Source organism: Topomyia yanbarensis, chromosome 2, assembly GCF_030247195.1.
Source record: "Topomyia yanbarensis strain Yona2022 chromosome 2, ASM3024719v1, whole genome shotgun sequence".
Classification (NCBI taxonomy): Eukaryota; Metazoa; Arthropoda; class Insecta; order Diptera; family Culicidae; genus Topomyia; species Topomyia yanbarensis.
The window spans coordinates 44,324,885-44,333,488 of NC_080671.1; positions in this window are offsets into that span (position 1 = coordinate 44,324,885).

The following is an 8,604-nucleotide window of genomic DNA, read 5'->3' on the forward strand; positions in this document are numbered from 1 at the left end:
AGATAGAAATATATTTAAATATCAGACTTGAAATGTGCTAGTAAATATATGGCTTTAAATACTTTTCGATTTGAATTTGAAACGAACGATTGTTTACTTAAGCTTTTACTTTTGAAACTCATTAAAAGGGTTTATTAAAAAAAACTTTAAAAGTTCAAAGCGATTCAATCGAATTAAATTGTGTCGAGGCTGAGTAACAGTAATGTCTCAATATATCCGATGAGTATCACTGATTCTTAAAATACGCTTTGCACCAAAACGAAGCCATTGACAAAGTACCGGAAGGATTGCTACCGATTACTAAAAATTCAGTAAGGAGTTACCGTTTCTTGCTCTTAACGGAATTAGGTTTCTACACGACCAATGCCGTAGCATACTTTTTGGAGCCCTTGGCGAACTCCAAATTTGCACCCTTTTGGTGATTACTTTGGCTTTCTTTCTCAGATCGACTTTCGAAAAAAAAAAATCAAAGTGTGCGTGGAGATAGTCCACTTATTCTGACTCATTGTATGACTTCACTTAGGTTAAAGCAGATCAAGATTTCAGCACTCTCCTAAAGCAGGTCTGCTTGTCGGGATTGGGCCTGTGCAGGTGAAATTAAATTTGTTGAAAGATGTTGCATTTGTCAACGTTAACAGTATAAAAAGGTTTAAAAAGTAAACAGTTTTACATAGAAATCTGAATACAACAAAAGTTGTACTCACACAAACTAGATGAGCAGAATATTCACTCCTATAAGACAAAGTGAATTGGGAGGACAAGTAATAATATCGTTATGGTACAGTTTTCTTTTTCCTCACATGAGAAGTTTGCCAACTTGACAAGACAGTGTTGGTTGAAAATCGTTGGGAGTAACTTATTATATCCTCACACAATAAAAATTGAGCAAATTTAGTAGAGTTATCACAACATTCGAAGAAACTTTGATTAATTTTGACTCAATTTCGAAGTAGATATGTAGGACTTTTGTATAAAAAACACGGACGCTAATTTTGAGAAAATCTTTCGAATGAGACGCGGAAAATCTAAGCCTTCATATGGACCACCAGCAGAACACTAAAGTTTTATGAAATGTTTATAATTCAATGCAGATATATCTGTAATATTATTCAAAGTCAGGTGTTTGAAGGCGACGAATGGATGATTTTATCGTGAAATTGAAAAGTTCAGATCAGTTTACCGAGCAGGTGATTTTTTGAGGTTTGAACCCACTTCCTCATGAAACAATCGGAAGAATTTGGGGTTGGAAACATGAAAAAACCGAAAAACCAGATTTTCAAAAGATTTGTCCAAAGCGTGATCTTGTTTGAATCTCACTCATTTAAAATAAATTCCAACCGTAAATCTGATATTGCATGTTCGTGAAATAAGATGACGCTAGTTGTTTAATTTAAGCGTCATTCACCCTTGACAGATATCTCGAAAGTTTATGAAGGACTAACGCATCTACATACCTGATCACATCTTTTAGATCGACGGTGCGGTCACTGATTCGAGTTGGTTATGCGTCGATCAATTGAGGTACGGGCATGACTGCTTCAAGGACCCCTTACTACAGTGAGTGATGGATTTGGAATGGCAATTGCACAGAGCGCGATCAAATGGTATGTCTCTTCGTATCTGATGACTTTTGGTGGGACTGCTTGCCTAGTTACGTCATCTTCGACAAGGTTCGTCTGCTTGTTAAAAATTCGTTGGAGTCCGGTTACAGCGCTCTGGCAACCATAGTTGGTTCTCCTGAACGGAACTCGCAGAAGGGAGTTATTACGTAGAGCTCGAACGCGGGCTTGAAGATCCAGACGTCCGAGGATTGTAGGGCAATCCACTCTGGCAGAGAGTAAGTCCGAGACGAACAGGGCTCGAGAGCAGTCCCTCCGAATGCTGAGTGTATCGAGGTGTATAAGCTGGCAACGGTTTTCATAGCTCGGCAGCTGAAATCTGTTTCGCCATGGGAGATGACGAAGGGCGAAGCGTATGAACCTGCGTTGGACAGCCTTGCGGTTGTTGAAATACAAGGACAACCGGAATAAATGTTCAAAAACAGATATTTAAGTTCAAGTGCACATCATTTTGAAGCCGTCAACTTTGTAAGTTTAGTGTTTTTGACAAAATTTACAACGTTTCACAACAATATACTCGCCAAACAAATTTAGTTCGAGACTTGATGACTTCAGCAGAGTTTTCGGAAATGCAATTACAATCAACTTTGTTGATGGCATGAATGCTCCATGTATTCAGGGTATCGACATATGTTTATATGTAAAAGAAAACCAGTAAACGAGTTATTCTGATATTTTATTTATTTATTTCAAGTCGTCAATCAGATGTAGACCGGTTTCTTACAATAATTATTAAACTAACTTAACACTAGTTAAAATTTTGGTTTACTTTAAACTGCTGCTTAAGTTTTGTTTTCGACATAGTGAAGTCAATGCTTTCGCAATGTTTGTTGTAAATATTCATCATTTGGTTTAACGGGCCAAACTTGGCATAATTAGTGCGATGGCGAATTGTACAAAAGATGCTGCGGTTACGTAGTTGTCGAGAAGGAGCATAAAAATTTAGTTTCGATAAAAGTTCGATTGAATCAATACGATGTGATACAATGTCGTTTACAAATGATACCATAGAAAATTCACGACGATCTTTCAAGGTTTGTATGTCAATTAGCATGCACCGTGCTTCATAAGATGGCAAATGTAGTCCAGTCCAACCTAGTTTACGAAGAGCGAACATCAAAAACTGCTTTTGTACTGATTCTATCCGGTTTGCATGCGTTGCTGAAAAAGGCGACCAAACTATACTACAATATTCTAGTGTTGAACGCACATAGGCTACATATAATGTTTTTATTGTGTAGGGATCTTGGAAATTATAGCTGAAGCGTTTAATAAAACCTAGTGTGCTGTTTGCTTTGTTAATTATTGTGTTATAATGATCTATGAATGTTATTTTGGAATCTATAATAACTCCTAGGTCTCTTATTCTGTCACACTTTTCTACTTGTTGATTTCCCAATAAGATTCTATTGTTCTGTATATTATTCTTTCTACTCAATGTTATGGAATTACATTTTTTTACATTCAGTTTCAGCAGGCTTTTATTACACCATGTATAAAATATATTTACTTCGTTTTGAAATGTCTGAAAGTCTTCACCATTTCTTATTTCTAGAAATAGTTTCATATCATCAGCATATATAAGAACTTTTACATTTTTTAGAATGAAGGAAATGTCGTTAACAAATAAAATAAAGAATAGCGGGCCCAAATGAGACCCTTGAGGGACTCCTGATGTAACTTGAATTGGGATTGATTTTATCCCTTTAAATCTAACAGCTTGTTCACGATTTGTAAGATATGATTGTACCCATGTAAGAAGTCCTGGCTCAAACCCCATTTTTTCTAATTTAAAAAGTAGCATGGGTATGTCGATGCGATCAAATGCTTTGCTAAAATCTGTATAAAGAGCTTCAACGTAGTTTCCGTTATCCATTGCTGTTAATGTGTAGTTAATGAATTCGAGTAGATTTGTACTTGTAGAACGCCCTTTGAAAAAACCATGTTGCACATGGGTAATTCTGTTTTTGATTTGGTGGAATAAATTTTCATTAACAATCGCCTCGAAAATCTTGGGAATGCACGAGATGATAGCTATTCCACGATAGTTACGCACATCGGATTTTTTACCATTTTTAAAAATTGGAACTAGGAAAGAGCTTTTCCATGTTTTAGGAAAACAACCTGATTCTAGAGACATGTTAAAAAGCCAAAATAAAGGAGCGGTTAGTTCTATTGACAAAGTTTTTAAAAACACCGGTGGAACGCCATCAGGTCCAGGGCTTTTAGAGCTATCCAAGTTTTTTAAGGCATCCATGATTGTATGTACTTTTATCTGTTTAATGTTAATATCTCTTGAAAGTTCTGGGAGGAATGAAAAGTATTCACGCTCTCGATCCTTCTCTGAAAATGTAGTGTAAACTTCCTGGAAGAATGTTGCAAAAAGATTGCAGATTTCCTCTGAGTTATCGCCTACCTTTCCATCAAGATGCATTTCTGTTGGGAAATAATCCGATTTTATTTTAGTTTTTACGTAATTAAAGAAGTTTTTTGGGCAAGTTTTTATATTGCGTTCTGTTCTTGCATTGTACTCTTCAAACGCGATATCAATGGCAAGGTTCAATTGATCGCATAGATTTAAATAGTTTGTTAAGTTATCTTCGCTGTTGTATTTTTTGTAGATTTTGTGTGCTTTCTGCTTACGATTTTTTAAATTTTTGATTTCTCTATTAAACCAGATGGGATGTTTTGAGTTATAGTGACGCCTTCTTCTTTTCAATGGTATATCTTCGTGAATGACTTCAAATAATATTTTGTAGAAGATGTCTACGGCAGCTTCAACATTTTCTTCATTTCTTAAAATCATTTGCCAGTTTATTGCATTAATTTTTTGCCTCAAGCTTTCATAGTTAGCGGACTCGTAATCAAATACCTCCTCAAATTCACTATCACCAGGTCTGTCGTTAACATGCAAGAATATAGAAAACTCAATGGCTGTATGATAAGCTTCATTCTTCCATAAGGGAGTAAGTGATTCCGTTACACAGAAGTCTTCGTCTATATTCGTCATTAATAAATCTAAATAGCAATGTCGCTGATTTCTTATGTGATTTATTTGATTAAGTCCTAAACTGGCAGATTTATCGCAAATGAACTGCAAAGTTTCATTTTCCCCTACAACAGGAAGTAGGATGCTCTCATTATCAGCATCTGGTATGAAATCAATACCGCGTTGATTGAAATCGCCATATATGTGAACTTTTACGTGCGGGGAAAGACTATTAATAATGCATTCAGCAGCATGATAAAACTTTTCGTAAGTCGTTTTTCGAGCAAAATTTGGAGGAAAATACACCGAAGCGAAAACGTGAGTTTCGTCTTTAACATGTACTTTCACCCACACATGCTCGAATTCTTTTGATTTTATAGTTTTGATAACTTCTGCATTTAGTTTTGCTGAAATCGCAATCAAAGCGCCCCCTCCTGACTTCTTACCAGATACATGACAATCACGGTCATCCCTAAATACATTGTAATTGCTCCCGAAAACTTCTTCACTTCTCACTGTTTCGTCCCAACTAGTCTCAGTTGCTAAAATTACGGAATAATGACAACCTAATATTTTGTTTTGAATCACATTCATCTTAGCTGCACTTTTCATGCGGTTAAAGTTTTGGCAATAGACCAAGATTTCTGTTCTTGACTGAGATTCTCTTGGAGAAGTATTAGTTTTATGGGAATTAATTAGACCTAGCTCTACCTCTTCTAAATCTTGAATCGCAATATGATTTGTCAATTCATTATTATCTTGCTCTAATGAGCGCGTCGATAGCGGCAAAAACACTGACAGGCGCCAATTCCGGAGGGGTACATAGGTGTGGCAGCAGCTGTTCGATGTGAGGTGCTAGGTTGATCGGTAGGGCACGGGTTTAAAACATCGCCTCTCTGGAATGCAATGGTAGGTCTGAACGAAGTTGAAGGTGGCCTCGAAAAACGTTTCTTTGCCTCAGCCAGTAGCTCTCTATCCAACGGAAGATTGTCGATGTCGCGGCGTTTGTTATCGTGGTACGCAAATCTGCTGTGGTTGTAATTACATCCGTTATTTTTGTCGAAAATTGTGTGGTGTTTGTAACCGTGATTCTTGCGACGCTTAGTATTATTATTACTGTTACGGGTGGTGTCAAGTGCATTAGCGGGCCTCTGTTTATTCCGTTTCTTCTTTATTCTTGCTTTCTCCGCCGCTTTTTGTTGATTGAGACGACGCAATTTACGTGCGTCGTATTCGGACCAATCAGCCTTCCATACCTTAGAGTTGCCAAGGAAACGCCAGCCTGAGTTACTGGCTGCCTCGACAGACATCTCAGCCTCTAAACTAGGGGAGGAATCTGTTGCGGGTGAAGCAGCAGTCTTTTGTTCCAGTGAGTTTACTGCACTAGAAATTTGCTTTAACTCATCGATAATATCATCCGTGAATATTGGGTTTACATAACTCATATTCTGAGCCGAACAGTTGTTAGCCATGTCAGTTATCACGCTGCTGACCTTTTCAATTTCTGAACAAATTTGTTTCAACTCGCGTGTCATATCGGTGGTCAGTTCATTGACATAGGCTGCGATGTTGTTTTTCGTAGCTTTCATCGATATGTCGAATAATGATGTTAAGTGATTTTTTGTGGCAACGACATCAGTTTTGCCAGTTTTGTTGGAAGCAGCCAGCTCATTCCACAACTCCGAGGTTTTGGCTATGTGTGCAACCGCGTTATTATGATTAGCTGCAGTTGTTTTAATTTCGCCTTTCAACTCGTTTAAGAGCATTTCGATACATTCAAATCCATCACGGACATTGAAGTTGCTAAACGTGGATGTGAGTTTGTGATTCGACTCCATAACTAGCTTGTTGAGGTTGATGGCTTCTTGTTGTTGTCTGTACAGTTTATCGAAATTTAACTCCATCACGAGACGCTTCTGGCACTCGTAGCATATTGGCAGCATGTATGTTAGTATTCTTTGCTCATGATTCCTCTGAGCACCAACGCATGCAGCGTGGAATTTTTTCCCGCATGATCCATTGCAGTACCACACATGTTTGTCGTCACTCACTGTACAATTATTAATCGCGCACGGCATGTTTTACTTACGCAGCAATGATAAATGAAAACAATACAAATTAAAACACGCACGGTTAAACTTTAAACGGCGCAAATGGAAACGCGACCGAACTGTAACGACGACTTGAATGCAATATGATTGTATATAATTAATCTCTTCCGATATTTATGTTTTATCCACATTTTTTCTAAGGCATTGAAGCTTATACTGGGTGCTTGGTTCATGGTAAAGATCCTCTCGAGGAGTGATTGACTGTCATATTTGGAGAAAAAAATTGTTCTACACATACTATCAAATCTCAACCATTACAAAGTTATTGAACTTTTTGTGTTAAAAACTTATTTGTCTTAAAATACCTCTAACTCAAAAAGTATACTTTGTATTTCAAATATTTTAGGTCTACTGGGAAGGTGAGAAAATTTCGCATTAAGCGATGCCGTCACATGTTTCAGCTAATGAGTTTAAGTAGCCTTTTCAAAGTAATTTATTGAAAATTAAGCAATTTTAATCGATTTTTCGTTCATTTCTTCAAAATCCTAATAGCTAACCTCATCATTTTAATAATCCAGATTGTTGAAGAGCTGCATAATTCGTTCTTTGACATGATACACTTACCATTTCTTATACACTTACTATTTCTTATTTTCATGAGTTTGGGTTATTCAACTTGGATATTCTTATCTCATTTTCACTAATACCAGTTCTAATTGAAAAAGTATGGCACTTATTGTACTTTTTTTTCTTTTTATTCGAAAGTCAGGAAAATTTTCCAGAGAAAAATGTATTAATTCCTTTCAGTTAAGTGAATTTAGTATTCTTTTAGAAGTAAATTAGTTTAAAGTTAGTGCTATTATTAGCATTTTCTTAAAATAGTAAATAATAAACATCACCATTATTATCATGGAAATAATGCATCTCAGCAAGTTCTACAGTTCTTTATTTGATTCCATCCAATTATTTCTTTTGGTTTCGACGCAAAATCGTTTTTATCATATCGTTTCATATCCAAAAATAGCGATTTCAAACCCACTACATTGGCGGCGAGGTCATGCTGTGTTAACTATTAAATAGCAGCAAAATGAAAAGAGATATAGACAAAATGTCAAATAATAAGTTATAGAGAACATTAAGGGGCACCAAATGAACAAGAGTAACGATAAATTTTGTTGATTAATAATTATTCTAATTCAAAAACTCCAAAAAACACAAATTTTGAGTTATTTCGTTAGTAAAAAATCATTTAGTATACTTAACTAAAAGATATTTGTACATACACTGATAGGACATTTTCTCAGCTTTCCAATGAAATCTTGTCAATAACGATATAAAGCGTATTTTTTAGATTAGAATCTTTTAAGCACTTGCAAGTCGGTTACAGGAAAAGTATAGTAATGAAATTACAAATAAATGAGAAGAGATAGGAATATGACGTCCAAGAACAAATTATTAATCGTCCTAAAACCCAACTATTGGATAATGAATATTGCTATAATCATACTTCATTATTTCGAGAAAATTAGCAAAAACCTTATCAAAAACACTAACTTTTGACTACTTTACAGCTAAAAGGTAATTAAAACTAATTAACTAAAAGATATGAGAACACCATTCAATAGAACATTTTCTCACCTTTCGAATGGAACTGAAACATTTAAAATACAAAGTATACTTTTAAAGTTAGAGGTATTTTAGCACAAATAAGTTTTTTTACACAAAAAGTTCAATAACTCTGTAACGGTTGAGATTTGAGAGTATGTGTAGAACATTTTTTTCTCCAAATATGACAGTCTATCATCCCTCGAGAGATTCTTAGCCATGAACCAAACACCCTGTATTTAAACGTTATATTGAAGAGAACTAGATTTAAGAAAGTTATTGTAAATATCGATCCTTCAGGTTTTTAGTCTGAAATGATATCTGATGTAGGGGAAAATGG